Source organism: Camelus ferus, chromosome 33 (assembly GCF_009834535.1).
Source record: "Camelus ferus isolate YT-003-E chromosome 33, BCGSAC_Cfer_1.0, whole genome shotgun sequence".
NCBI classification, from domain to species: Eukaryota; Metazoa; Chordata; class Mammalia; order Artiodactyla; family Camelidae; genus Camelus; species Camelus ferus.
Window position 1 is genome coordinate 17,632,507 of NC_045728.1, and position 15,095 is coordinate 17,647,601.

Here is a 15,095-nt window from a genome sequence, read left to right on the forward strand (position 1 = left end):
TTACTTTGTTAGGAAATTATTACAGGGAACTTCTTTCCTGCTCCTACTGGATAGCATTCCTCCCTCAGCCTTCCTTCAATCTTCCCCCTTTTAAAACTGGACTGTCCTCCAAGGAGCTTCCTTTGTACTGGACCAAGGCCTTGCCTGTCTCCCAGCGGCATCTAATTTTAAGTCTACATGATTGTGGGATGTAAGGTCTTGTCCCTGTTTGCAGAAGCAATAATCACAGACATCAAAAGCACAGGTTTGGCAGTGTTTAATCCCTCACTCATTGTACCACTCTGAGAAAGTTAAAGAACTGGGAGCTTCTGGTCCATTCAATGGGGCATTACTTTTCCTCACTTTGTAGGATTAAGTGAGATTGTAAAAGTAAAGCACTTAGCACAATTCCTGACACATAAACACCCCAGTTCAGGGGAGCTATTAATAATAGTAGCTATTAGGGGAGCTTCAGGCATCAAGGAGCAGGGTGGGGGAGTGAAGCCTTTTGAGCTCTCTGAAATTAGACTAGACAGTTGCCTACTCGGTTATGTAACTGGAGTCACATGTCTAGTCTCCATGAAGCCAAATACCCACATGAACGCTGTATGCCCCAGAGAGTCTAAGAAAATACAAGATTTTAACTTTGAAATTAAAGGGTTTGATAAGCCACAAGATATAGTGATACTCAAGAACCAGGAAGCATGCCTGCATTCTCCAGAAGGGAGGGAGAAGTCAACAAATACAGGTCAGGTATGTGAGAGTCCATGATACCCAATGCAAAAGACACAGCCTTCCTTCTCGTTACCCCGGTGACCATGGACCAGTGTCTTAGTCTCTCTGAGCTTCAGGTTCCTTACCTGTAAGATGCCATGGAGGAGGACATGGTTTTTCACATACATTTTCTGGCCCGTCTGGGAGATGTTTATAATTCCCCACGGCAATAACATCAAACTTACCCTTATGACTTGCTTTGACCAACAAAAGGTGAGCGTACATGATAGCTATGCTCAGGTCTTTTCTCACCTCTGTTATCATGAAAAAAGGTGCTGGGATGGAGTCCCTGTTGGCCTAGTCCTGAGTGTCTATGATAACCTATTTGCACTGGTTGTCTGAGATGGTTGTAGACTATAAGCAGTAAACTAACGATGCTGTTTTAAGACATTGAGGATTAGGGTGGTTGGTTTCTGGAGCACAGCTTAAGCAACCTGCAGATCTGAAGTCAGACATCCACATCATGGGGCTTTGACGAAGAGCTTTGCAATTACAAATTGCCCTGCAATTATAGGACAGTACTTGAGAAAAGAAGAATTTTAATTTCCATCATGTATTCCCTACTCCCATCAAAAAAAAATTAAGTGTGCTTAATAACTGAATGTTGGTGGAGTGGGGAGAAAAGAAAGATATGCTGTGGTTCCACCTTCTTTTTAATTTGTCCATTAAGCATTTGATTTGGGGGGGGGGGTGCACATGTACCTTCAAGAAGATACAGAAACTTAATAGCTGTCTTAGATGCTGAAATGGCTTTATCATCTTTTACCATCATCTTTGATTGTCACCATTAAGAGAGGATTTAGATCAAACCAAAGTCATCATTTACAAAGATGCCTACAGACCCAACCCCAGAGCTACTAGCTGCACTGATGTCCTTAGATGGAAGTTTCCTTTGCTTTGTCTTGAAGAGCATCCCGGGAAGCTAAACTGACCTAGGCTAGACTTTCTATGGGTGTTTTTGTCTAGGCTCCAATAACCTTAGCCACGTTTTATGGTAGAGAATTGAGAGGTCTCAATGTTTCATTTTTATATGAATTTCAGCAGACTCAAAATTATTATCTGAATGAAATCTTGGCCTTGGTTGCATGTACTTTCTCAGCTCTCTTCAACCAGAACTGAAAATGGCCTTCTGTTCTGGCAGATGTTCTATTAGGATGCCTCAGTTTTCACAAGAGGGGACTGATCCTCTCTCCTGCTGAGTACCTGAAAACAGGTCCACCCCAGAAACTGATCGGGAGAGGTCGTCCTGCACACGCTGTCAGGAAACCTTTCAAAAGCTCATGTAAGAGATTTCCTCTGAAGAATTAATCTGGCAACCCCCTCTCTCTAGGTTCTGTGAGATTTAATCTTAACTTAAACCAGACAATCCACTAGAGTATGCTTTTGTGTGCAACCAGCAGAACTGGTGTCAGAAGTAGCCTTGAGGAAGAACACTATGCTTTATATGAAGGTGATACTGATGAGTGTTTGATGTTCATTACAGTATACAGTGCCTTCTGCAGGAAAATAACACCGAGGATTTCTTCTCCTAGGAACAGAGGTGTATGTATGTGTGTGTGCATGTGTGCATGCATGTGTTTGTGTGTATGCCTCCAAAAAAGGTTTAATGGGGGAGTATAATTTACTGGAAAGTGCATGAAATAGTCCAGTTTAGCAAATGAATAGTCTTGTGAAGCCCCGTTCAGGTCAGCATCACCCTGCTTCTTCCTTCCTACTTGGTCTCTCTGCCCCCAGAACATAACTATTATCTTAACTCATTGTAATCACTTTCTTGCTTTCCTTTATAGTTTTAAACAAAGGTATGCATTTCACAATGTAAGTTTATTTCTTAAATAACCTTTATCTTAAAGTGCAAGGTGGGTTCCCCTGACTCGTAGGTACTCCCTTGTCACTTTCTTATTTAGAAAAGTCTCAGTCACAAATAAATATGACTACTCTCCTTCTCACTTCCTGTAACTAGGTTGCTGTACTATGAGGAAAGCGCGCGCACACACACACACACACACACGTGCACACACAAAATCAAGTGGATTGGTGTCACTAACATATCTTTTCAACATCAACCAGGCTCCCAGTGTTGGTATATTATTTCTAACAATTCTAATATTCTATGTATTTCTAATCAGCTCTTCCTCTTTTCCCACAGTGACTACATCCCTCTGTAATCTCTCTAAACTGCTTGCTGTGTTTCTCCCTACTTAAGTTTCAGTGTATAACTTCACTTCACACGTTACAAGGAAAATAGAAGCCAGCACCCCTTGCCTGCAGAGAACAGTTATTACACTGCTTTGACAAGAAGCATGTTCACCCCTAATCAACGTAGAATCCCCTGGTGAAAGGAGTGTTTCTGGGTTCTCTCAGGAGACAGGTACTGAGGGTGTGAGTTTGTGAACATTTCTGGATAAATCCATTCTAACATTACTATCTCCCCAAGTCTCTGAATTCCTTCTTCTTCACCATTATAGCAAGGAACTTCTGGCAACTTCCTTTCACTTAGCGTGGCCCACTGTTGTGTCTAGTTCTTATGCCGCTATGCAAATAGGTAGAATACACTGAGCCAATATACTGAATTCAGAATCTCTGGTTGGTTCATGCATATTAACAAATTCAATCTCATGTAGAATGATGTTCCTCTGTCCTTCATCTTGTATTTTTAGAATTCCTTCCCACCGATCTTGACTAGATTTTGTTGAAATAATGAGTAAATTTCTTACAATTCCACTTGGTGTGGAAATAATCTCCTCCCCGGGTTTACCTTTGTGATTGGCCCACGTACATATCCTGGGATATGACTATAGACACAGAGCCTGGCAGGGGCTGGATACATTGGTGCAACTGGGAAAAAGGAGACTTGGCTCCTTGTTAGGTCATTGCAAAGACTGTATCAGAGAAAAAAACAGCTTCATCAGAGAGGGAGAAAGGGCTTCTTTGCAGCACAAGGAAGGTTCAGGAAAAGTCGAGGACTTAAAGGACTCTGAATCATCTGTGATGGTTAACTTTATGTGTCAACTTGACTGGGCCAGAAGGTACCCCGATATTTGGTCAGTCATTATTCTGTGTTGTGTCTGTGGCTGTTTTTCTGGACATTAATATTTGAATTCCTAGACTGAGTAAAGCAGATTGCCCTACCTACTATGGGTGGGCCTCATCTAATCCATTGAAGGCCTAAGTAGAACAAAAAGGCTCAGTATGGGAGAAGTCACACTCTCTGCCTTTGAGCTGAGACTTTGGTGTTTTCCTGCCTCAGTCAGACTAGCCCTTACACCACGGGCTCTCCTGGGCCTTCAGCTTGCTGATTGCAGACCTTAGGACTTCTCAGCCTCTGTAATCATGGGAGCCAATTCCTTATAATAAACTAATCACTTGCTTTCTCTGTCTCTGTCTCTCTCTATTTCTCTCTCTGTCTCTCTCCATTTCTATCTATCTATCTATCTATCATCTATCCATCCATCTATCCATCTTTATATCTGTATTTCTCTGGAGAACCCAAACTAATACATCATACAACTCTTCCTGTAGGTCTCTATTTTGCTGAGAGCTCACTTCTTGCTAACGCAGGCCCTCACTTTCACATGAGATCTAGTAAAGCAGTGAGATCAAAATTACTTTGTAATTCAGCAATCTATGGGATCCAGTTTGGTGTTTGGTTCTAGTCTTTCAACCGTAGGTAATTAGACTTAGATAATTCATGATTTTCAGCCTGTACCTGAATTACAAATTTGAACTGGACATTCTTCCCCTGAAAGTTGTCCAGCTCAAACATAAGCAATCATCCTGGTCTATAGAATGTGACTTCTTTGGGCTTTCTATAAAGTTGTATGGTAGTTGCAACTTAGTTGTCTCAAACCTTGTCTTCAGTGAACATTCCATATAAGGTGACCACAGCTGATAATTTAATTAACTCCTTTGCCACTTTGAGCCATGATCTACTCAAGTCCCACCACCTACTACACCTGGTACACTGCCTTTGGCCACAGCCAGGCCAGGTAACTGATCCCATATTCCACTATTTCCCACTTGTTGTGTACAACCTCTCTTGGTGTCAATTTCTGCATAGATCCAGTTCCTTTGGCTGCAAATGAAAGAGAACTCTCATTTGCCTAGCTTTAAAAATCAGGAAATCCCAACATAGTGTGGCTTCAGGGTTGGGCATTTCAGGGCCTTGATCGCATCTCTAAGGACCCAAGGTTGTTTCAGCTTTCCACCTGTAGTATATCAGCTTTGCCCTTGGGTCAGTTCTCTTGATGGTCACAGGATAGCTGCTGCAATTCTAGACAGCACATGCAGACATTACAAAGTCCAACAGAAGGACAAGGAAAACCTTTCCCAGAGGTACCCCTGACCCCTGATCTTATTGGCAGGACTGGGTTATATGCCATAATAACCAATCACAGGCAAGAAGGATGGAACACCGAAACCAGCTTTCCCTACTCAGGAGTTACCCCTGAGCTGGAGATAAGACCCTCTTCTCTGGGCACATGGCTATCCTGAGGAGGGTGGATATCAGGACACCGTCAGGGCTCTGCCTGCAAAGAAGAAACACGCAGCCTGAGTAAGGCAACCAACAGTGTCTGCTCCGATGATAATGACTCTAGACGTCAATTAGATGTCAATCTGCTTTTTGATTCCCGCCACCCAGTCTCCACGCTGATGACAGATGAGACTTTGATTCAGGAGAGTGCTCACTTGTTGGGTAGAGAGACAGTCCAGAGAGGGCAAGGGACTCATCACCTCCCACAAGGAAAAACAACACCCCAAACTCCAGAGTAAGCAGAGATGGAGAGTTTCCCTGAGAGGAAGGACAGGAGGGTCTCAGTGCTGCCCTGGGGAATACTCTGCAGCTAAACTAGAGTCCCAGTGGTCCCGACCCAAGAGTATAAGAAGTAGGGGAGACTCTTACTCCTGCTTATAAGAATATGCCTAATCATGTAGCTCGTCCAAAGGAAACACAGTACCTCCACATTAAATCACAAAAGACTAACATCCCTAACAGAGAACTCTTCTTAACTGGAAGAAAAGATGGGGAAGGGCTGGAAAAGAGTGAGTACACATTTCTCTTGGCAAACATCCTTCACATTTCTCCTTGATCATTTGAGATTTTTACCCCTAGGTAAAAAGCCTGATCTCACCTGGATACACCTGGAGGCAAAGAAGATTATGAAGTTGACGTTGAAATCTAACAAATCAGGTAACTGGCCCCGAGGACAGACTGCAGGGGTCCCAGATAGTTGTAGACCATACGGACAACTCACATCCTCAAGAGGGAGCAGCCTGGAATCTGCTGCTCTGTGTGGCTGTCAGGATGCTGGAATGGTCTGGCCATGCAGTCTTCCCTTGGGCCCCCATGCCTGCTGCCTTCACTGTGTCCAGCCATGCAGGACTGAGTCTGCTCTGCTCTGGGCCGAGCCAGGTGCTCATGCTGGGTGATGCTGGACATGGTGGGTCAGACTTGGGAGCCTCAGCAGGGAGAGTGGCATTTGCTATTCTGCCTCACATCCTTGTGAACTCACCTCCACCCTAGCCCTAACTTCACACTTGCATCTGGAGACTTTCAACATCCCTATCTCTCTGGACTGTTCTTAGTTTAGCTGTTTTGCATTACTTTCTTTTTTTAAAAAAAATATTGAAGTGTAGTTGATTTACAATGTTAGTTTCAGGTGTACAGCAGTGATTCATTATACATATACATACAGATATATTTTTTCTTTTCAGATTCTTTTCCATTATATGTCATCACAAGATGCTGAGTGTAGTTCCCTGTGCTATTTTCGGTCCTCACAACAGTTCTGAGAGGTAGCTGGAGGATGCACCATTGATTCCTGTGGTACAGGTGGGAAGGCACTGCTCAGGGAGGTTCATTCTGCCCCCCAAGGTCACAGCCAAAAGTAGAGAACACACCAAGTCACCTTCTCCTTCTAGCACTCCAGAACTCTGCCAGACTGTGAATACAGGGCAAGAGTGATGATCTCTGAGTGTTGTTACCACAACTGTAGAGCATGAGCTTTTTTGGTGCTAGAGAAGGTCTTGGAGATTACCTGTCCTATTTTTCATAGTAAAGAGATGGCAGCTTTGAGGAAGAGTTTAGCAGATTGGCAGTCTCTGGACCACTGGATGCCTCTCCAGTTCCTCTGTCTCTTCTCATGTTACCTCCATTTGGGAGCCCTTTGTTTCTGAACTCATTACATTTATGAGCAGCAACTCCTGATTTTGAAGCCCTTCAACATAAAGCCATGGGGTGGAAATAATTAAATTGAATCGAAATCACAGCATTTAAAATGCTGATATACACCAGTGCCTTTTTTTTTTTTCCTTTTTCTTTTTTTTTTTTTTCCAGCATGTTTATGAACAGAATTAATCATGAACGCTTTCACCTTAGCGACCCACTGAGCCGGAGTTGGAATGAAACATTCTGTGCAGCAAGGAATCCACTCAAATATTCAAATTGAGACTAACAGTCTAAAAATATTTCATCTAAATGCATGGACTATTTGTTCCACGAAGATCACGGATTCCATCGTTCTGTGGGTTCTTGGGGGGCACTCAGCTACCCAGACAGAAGAAACCACATCTGAAACAGAGTTTATGAAAATGGGCCAGTTCTTCACTTGGGGGGAGGGTTTAAGTGTTTGTGAGAGGTCAGTATTCACTGGCCAGATTGAGCTTTTTGACTTTGTTTTCTATTTTAAAATGTCTGACCCTCTTCCTTCTGTTGACATAAGCATGTGCTGTTGCCTTGGAGAATAAGCACGTTGCTTTTGCATCTCTGACCTGGCAGGAAGGATCCTGGACAGAGCAGCTTATTTTGCTGGCCAGGTTTCATCCAGAGGAAACCTGCTCCTGAGAAAGCTTCCCTGGTGCTGCCTCTTCGACTGACAATCACAGGATGTCCAAAAAGCTCCAGAATCTACTTATAGACAGTAAACGGCCACAGAAGGGTGGAGGCAGAGGGAATGGAAATAGAGCTTTTTATACATGATGACACTGAATTCTTCCAACAGTCCTGGGGAGTAGGTAATGTTGTCTCCATTTTACAAACGAGGAAAGTGTGACTTAGAGAAGTTCAGTGGTTTGCAAAAGTTCAAAAAGCTAAATAAAGGGGGCTGAACTAGGTTCAAATTCCAGGGCTCTCTCCACCAAGCAGGATTAGCTAATAGCCTCATTTGCTGTTTGGAAGTGTGATGATGATTTATCCTTTTCTGAATGGTGACTGTTGCATTCTGAGGGTCAACTGAGGGTGCAAGAGAAGTTAAGAGATCCCATGGGCACGCAATTGGACTCTGTCCCAGAGTCTAAGATCTCAGCTGAACCTGGTGGCCACTACACCACAGGCAGGTACACTGGCAGACTCGGTGGAGGGGGGTCCTGGATTCCATCCTTAGTCCGGCAGATCTGCTCCCTGGTTCAACTCCAAGCACCTACCCTCTGTGCTAATGACCAGATTATTTCTGTCCTGCAAAAACTTTCTACGCATTTCCTCCTCCGTGTCCACGTGCTCCTCGCCTCCTGTGGCAAACGTCCCACCCCCAGCTTTCTGTGTGTGTCATCTTCTCCTTTTCAAGTCTTTGCTCCAGGGCACCCTCTTGGGAAGCATCTCCCTTATTATCTCAGCCCTCTCTTCTTGGAACAGTGCTGGAGGCCTTCCTGTACCCCCTTAATCCTCATGCTCACGTTGGTAGTGTCTAAGCAAGATTAAGAAATGGGTTCAGAGACTGACATATCTCTTCTTATCATGTTACAATGGTAACACCTAACCCCTCTCCCGCTTCATCCCCTGCTAGGCTCCAAACACTCTGGCCTTCTCTCAGTGCCTTGAATACACCAAGCTCACTCCTGTCTTAGAAACTTTGTACTTCTGTTCCCTCAGCCTAGATCCTCCCACTACAACCTGCCTTCTTCTTCCCATGCCAGACTCTTTCCTGCACTGACATCTCCGCTCAAATCCCCGCTCCAGGCAAACCTTCCTGACCACACTAAGCACTTCCCTTCCCCAAATGCCCACTCTCCCTCTGTAACCCCGTTGCCTGTTCTGTTTATTTCATGGCGCCCGTGACCACTTGACATTCCCTGGCTCATTGAATTGGTTGTTTGCTTATCATTTGAAAGCCCCCATTGTATGTGAGTTCCAGGGTCACAAGGACCTTATTTGCTCGTTCTTCACTGTCTCCTCAGTGCCCAGGACAGTGGCTGGCTCCAGCATTATTTGCTCAATGGACATGAAAGAAGGAAGGAGCGAGGGAGGAAGGGAATGAGAAGTGGAAGCCTGTGGCATTGCCGGTGTCATATGGTGCTTCATGATCTTAGCTTTGTATGTTTTGTATGTTTTATTTTGTTTAATTCTCCTAACAGCACTGAGAACTGGGTGCAATAATCCCCATGTACAGACAGAAAGTGCTAACACTTGCAGAGTACTCTTCAAACATTTTGTTCTTAAGTGGAACTGGATGACAAGTGAAAGGGGAGAAAAAAGAGGCACAGAATCACATAAGTTGCAGAGGCAAGATCTGAACTCACATAGTCTGACTGCAGAGCCCGTGCAATTTACCAGCACACAAAGACCACGGACTCAGAGAAGCCGGGTCCTTCCATCACAAGGGACTCGGACTTTGCATCTGTAAACACTGGACTTGGGACTCTTGCTGCCCTGGCTTTCCCTCTGCACCACACTGAGTCCTGGTGGTAGGAAGTGGGGGCAGAGGTGGGAGGGGAGTTTGTAAAGAAGGGAGGGGCCAAGGTGAACCCCCTCACTTCCTCATGCACTGGGTATCTTCCCATTGCCCCTCTAAACCCACTGTCCATCCTTCTCTGTGCCCCGGAAGGCTGACCAGCAAGGACTTCACCAAGGAGGCCCTTTGCCCTCTTGCTTCCTGCTGATTTTTGCCGTCGGAGAACACAGGTAAGAGAGTGCAAACTGGGAGGGGTGGGAAGGGAAGAAATTTAATCCCCTAGTCCCCTCCTGGGAATGGCAAAGGTCGCATCTCCTGTAGGGCAGCCCTCTCCTCAAGGTCCTGGCACGTCAGCCTGGGGGGCATGACAGCATCCGTCTGTGACTAGCCCTGGGCTACCGCACTAGCCACTCTGTCTGGTGTCTTCCCCACTCCCTGTTCCACATTTGACAATTGTCCTTGTATTCAGGGCTCCTCGGATGACACGTGTATGCGCCATCTGTTTGTGTCCCATTAGAGCTTTAACTGCATGGTGCACCCAGAGTTTTCCTAGTGAGGCCAGTGAGAGACTAGCCGGTGAGTCTTTTGTTCTCTGGACCCAGAGTGATGAATAGCCTCTGTGTATCCCTCAAGGGACAGACATTCTGTGCACAGACAGGTTCTTCCATTTGTATTTATCTGTTTGTAAGGTGGAATATAGCCCTTGCGAGTTCCCCTTCTGACCCAGCTTATTTCTCCACTAGGAGCTGGCCTCTCATAAACCCCCATTTTTGAGACTCAATTAATTGGCCCTTTGCCTACTGTGAACTTCATTTTCAACAGATGTTTTTGTTACTCCTGAAAATTTTATGGTGAAAAAAATATATATATATGAATTCTTTATAGAAACTACTATTTACTATCTGCTATCATTGAATCGTCAAAACAATTTTTATTCAGTGTCTTTATTTGGGGTACAAACTTATTTTAATTAAAATTGAGGAAACCAGGAAAGGAAACAGCCCTAATACAAAAACTGTGCTCATTTCTGTGTGTCACTTTCCTGTCCTGGTAAACACAGGCATTCTTATTTTTACATGATATACACGTAATTTTGCATTTTACATTGTTCCCTAGCGTTATAATCTCTGGTCTCCATAATTATCATCTGTCATGATGACATGGTATTCCATGGGACAGACACACCATAATTTGCACAACCATTTCTATTTCCCGAATGACATGCTAGAAAGCATCCTGGTTTGGAGTCAGACAACCAGACCCAAATCCTGGCTCCCTCGGTCACTAGCTGTTAAGACTTTCTTGCAGTCACTCAGCCTTCCTGGAGCTCAAGTGGGAATTATAACACACGCCATTTCCATGTCACAGAGAGGTGTGAAGACTGGCTGTGGTGACAGCTCTGGAAACGTTTCTGATCACTGTAATCCCAAGCCCCTGGGTAGCTAGGTTACATCACCCTGCTCAGCTTTCTTCGCAGTGCTCATCTCCATCTGAAATTACATGGTGTGCATCACTGTTTCCTGCTCCTCTCCCTCAATTAGCTGGCAATTGCTGCAGCAGCTAAACTTGGCCTTTCTTCTTCATGCCTAAATCTCTGAGCCCTGAGTCTCCAGAACCTGGTACACAGTAGTTCTGAAAAATACTTGTTCATGAATTGAGGGGCTTAAGTGTGTTTTGATTAAAGAGTCGGGGGTAAGTACCCGGGGTACTGAGGGTCCATTTGTTTCATCTACTGTCATGTAAATTCCTACCACCCTGGAAAAATACAGTGAATAAGCATGTAGTGGACTTGTGAAAAAGGTCTGTGGGCGTTTCCAAAAGCTTTTATTCCTACTAAGCACGCCAGTGCTGTTCTGAGTACCAACAGTGCTTCTTTTTTTTTTTTTTCAATTGAAGAATAACTGATATACAATAGCATATTAGTTTCAGGTGTACATCATAGTGATTCAATATTTATACGTATTTTTAAATGGTTACCACGATAGATTTGGTTACCATCTGCCACCACTCAGTTATTAAAATGTCATTGATTATATTCCCTATGCTGTAAATTACATTCACGACCTATTTATTTTATAGTTCAAAGTTTGTAACTCCTAATTCCTTTCACCTACTTCACCCAACCACCCAACACGCTCCCCTTCAGCAACCACTAGTTCGTTTTCTGTATCTATAAGTCGGCTTCCATTCTGTTTGTTCATTGTTTTGGTTTTTAAATTCCATATATAAGTGAAATAATTAGGTAATTGTCTTTCTCTGACTTATTTCACTTAGTATAATTCCCTCTAGGTCCATCCATGTTGTTGAAAGTCAAAAAATTTCACTTTTTAGGGCTGAATAATATTCACATAGATATGAATACTGAATTCACTTATTAGTTCTAATCATTTTTGGTGACCTTTAGGGATTTCTATATATAGTATCACACGTGCAAATAATGACAGTTTTACTTCTTTTTCAATTTGAATGCCTTTTTTTTTGCTTGCCAGATTTCAGTAGCTAGGACTTTCAGTATTATGTTGAATAAAAGTGATGAGAGTGGGCATCCTTGTCCACTTCCTGATCTTGCAAGAAAAGCTTTCAGCTTCTCACTGTTGAGTATGATGTTAACTGTGGGCATGTCATATATGGATTCTAATGTTTCTGCTGAAAACTCCACTGACAGTCTTCTGGGGGGTTGCTTACATGTAACTGGTTATTTCTCTCCTGCTGCTCTCAAACTTTGAGGGTTTTTAATATAAATGCATGTTGAATTGTGTCAAATGATTTTTTCTGCATCTATTGAGATGATCATATGATTACTATCCTTTCATTATTGTAGAGTGCCGTGTTGATTGATTTTGCAGGCACTGAACCATTCTTGCCTTCCTGGAATAAATTCACCTTATCATGGTGTATATCCTTTTAATGTATAGTTGAATTAAGTTTGCTAATATTTTATTGAAGATATCTGTGTTCATTAGAGATACTGGCCTGTGGTTTTCTCTTTTTTGAGTGTATTTGTCTGGTTTTGGAATCAGGATAATGCTGGCCTGGTAAAATGAGTTTGGAAGCATTTCTTTCTCTTTAATTTTTTTAGAATTATTTCAGAGGGGTAGTTGTTGACTCTTCCTTACACGTTTGGTAGAATTCCAACTGTGATGCTATTTGGTCCTTAACTTATTTTGTTGGGAGTTTTTTAAATTAATGATTCAATTTCATTACTAGTAATCCACCTATTGAGATTTTCTATTTCTTCATGATTCACTCTTGGAAGATTGTGTGTTTCTAGGAATTTATCCATTTATTATAGTTTGTCCAATTTGCCGGCATATAATTGTTTATAGTGACTTCTCATGATTGCATTTCTTTGGCGTTGATTGTAACTTCTCCTTTTTCATTTATCATTTTATTTATTTGGGCCCTCTTTTTTCTTGCTGAGTCTGGCTAAAGGTCTATCAATTATGCTTATCTTTTCAAAGAACCAGCTCTTCGTTTCATTCATCTTCAGTTCTGATTGATAACCTTGCCAGACAGAGAATTCTTGGTTGTAAGGTTTTTTTTTTTTTTTTTTTTTTTTTTTAACTTTCAGCACTTTGAATATATCACACCACCCTCCTGGCCTACAAAGTTTCTGCTGAAAAACCTGCCGATAGTCTTTTGAGGGTTCCCTTATATGTAACCAGTTGTTTTTCTCTTGCTGCTTTTAAAATTCTCTTTTTATTTAAAATTTTTGACATTCTAATGTAATGTGTCTTGATGTGGGTCTTTTTGGATTCATCTTCTTTGAAATTCTCTGTAGTTTCTGGACCTGATTGTATGTTGTCTTCCCCATGTTAGGAAAGTTTTCAAGCATTATTTCTTCATATAATTTTTTGTCCCTTTCTCTATTTTGGGGACCTCTGTAATTCAAATGTTAGTATACTTGTATTGTCCAAGAAGTCCCTTAAACTACTGTGATTTAATTTATTTCCTTTTGTTATTCTGATTGTGTGATTTCCACTACCTTGTCTTCCAGACCTCTGATCTGTTATTCTGTATCTTCTAATCTACTGTTGATTCCCTCTAGTGTATTTTTCATTTCAGTTATCGTATTATTCAACCCTGATTGGTTCTTTCTTATATTTTCCAACTCTGTTGAAGTTCTCGTGTTCATTCATTCTTCTCTCTAGTTTTATAAGCTTCTTTATGACCATACTTTTAATTCTTTATCAGGTAGATATCTTACCTCTGTGTTGTTAAGGTCTTTGTCTGAGATTTTGTCTTGTTCTTTCATTTGGAAGATATTTATCTGTTTCCTCATCTGCTTGGTTCTTTGTGTTTGTTTCTATGTATTAGGAAAATGCATCCCAGTCTTGAAGGAATGGCCTCATGCAGGTGACGATTTTTACTCTTCATCCCTGCCTTAGATCTTGGCTGTCTCTCAGATCTAATTTATTCTTGATACGGCCCTGTTGCTTGAGGCTGTGTTGAGACCTGTCAGTGTTCCAAGGGGAAGAATCTCATTTAGCACCTAGTTTCAGGCTGATTGGAAACTAGACCCTCAGGCAACAGCTTTTAAAGAATGCAAGTATATACGGCTTTTTAGGTCTGCAATCATAGTCCATGCTGGGCTCCTGACCAGGAGATCTGGAGGTGTCCCCATGGGTGACAGTTGCATAAATTGAGGCCCTTAATGAGTGTAACAGCTCCTTTCTGACAAGTCCTGTCAAGCTGTAGTGAGTGCAAGGGGGTGTGCAAGGATGGTGCCTCCCTGCTTTCATTCCCTGGAAGCTCCTCCTTAGCTTCTAGATATGTGGGAAACCTAAAGCTTGTCCCTCAAAGTAAAGTTCCAGGCTAAGTAAATATTAGGATTTTTCACAGGAGTACTGGGGCTGTATTTCAGTTGGCTGTCTGTGCAGTACCATGGAGGTGGTGGCCAGCCAAGGACTGTCTTTCTGATTGTTATAGTCCCATGAAACTCAAGGACACCAGCCTCTTGGCCACCAGGGCCAGGGTGATCCAGGGGTGCTCCTGTGCGGATCACATATGACCATTGGCTTTACCTAGACAGCTGGAGAGTGTAGGGGGCAGGGCCTGCTCTCTATTGTATTTTCAGATTCCATGAAGGATAATTCATAAAAAACCTATTTGATTGGAAAAATATGATTGAAGATATGCCCCCACACATAACATGTTGTTCCTTACATGAAGAACACAGAGATGAGTCTCCTTTTGACCTAACTTCCAGGATAAACTTTGCTTCCCCTAAAGAACTTGAGACCTCATTATCTTTCCCCTAGAACTTGACTCTCTTCTCACTGAAGGTGGCAACGTCCACCACTCACCTGCCATACATTCTATCTAGACTGTCCCATTTCTGCAGCATCACATCCTGCCAGTTCTCCTGGTATAACACACTCATGCAGATTCTCCTAGGACTATCATCTTGGTTCCAACAAAACAAATAATATCTTAGAGAGGTCATCTTTTTCAATTCTTCACTAAAATCTTCTCTCAATCACTTCAAAAGTGCCTTCTCAAAGATACTACCCTGTGCATCCAACTTAATACCTCCACCTGTCCCCCACCCCCAACCCTCCTGATACACCTTAACCTACTCTCCTTTTTCTCTTCTTTCTTCCATATAACTTCCATCTTCCAACACATTATACCATTCATTTATTATTACTATTATTACTATTATTTCTTTTTAAGTCT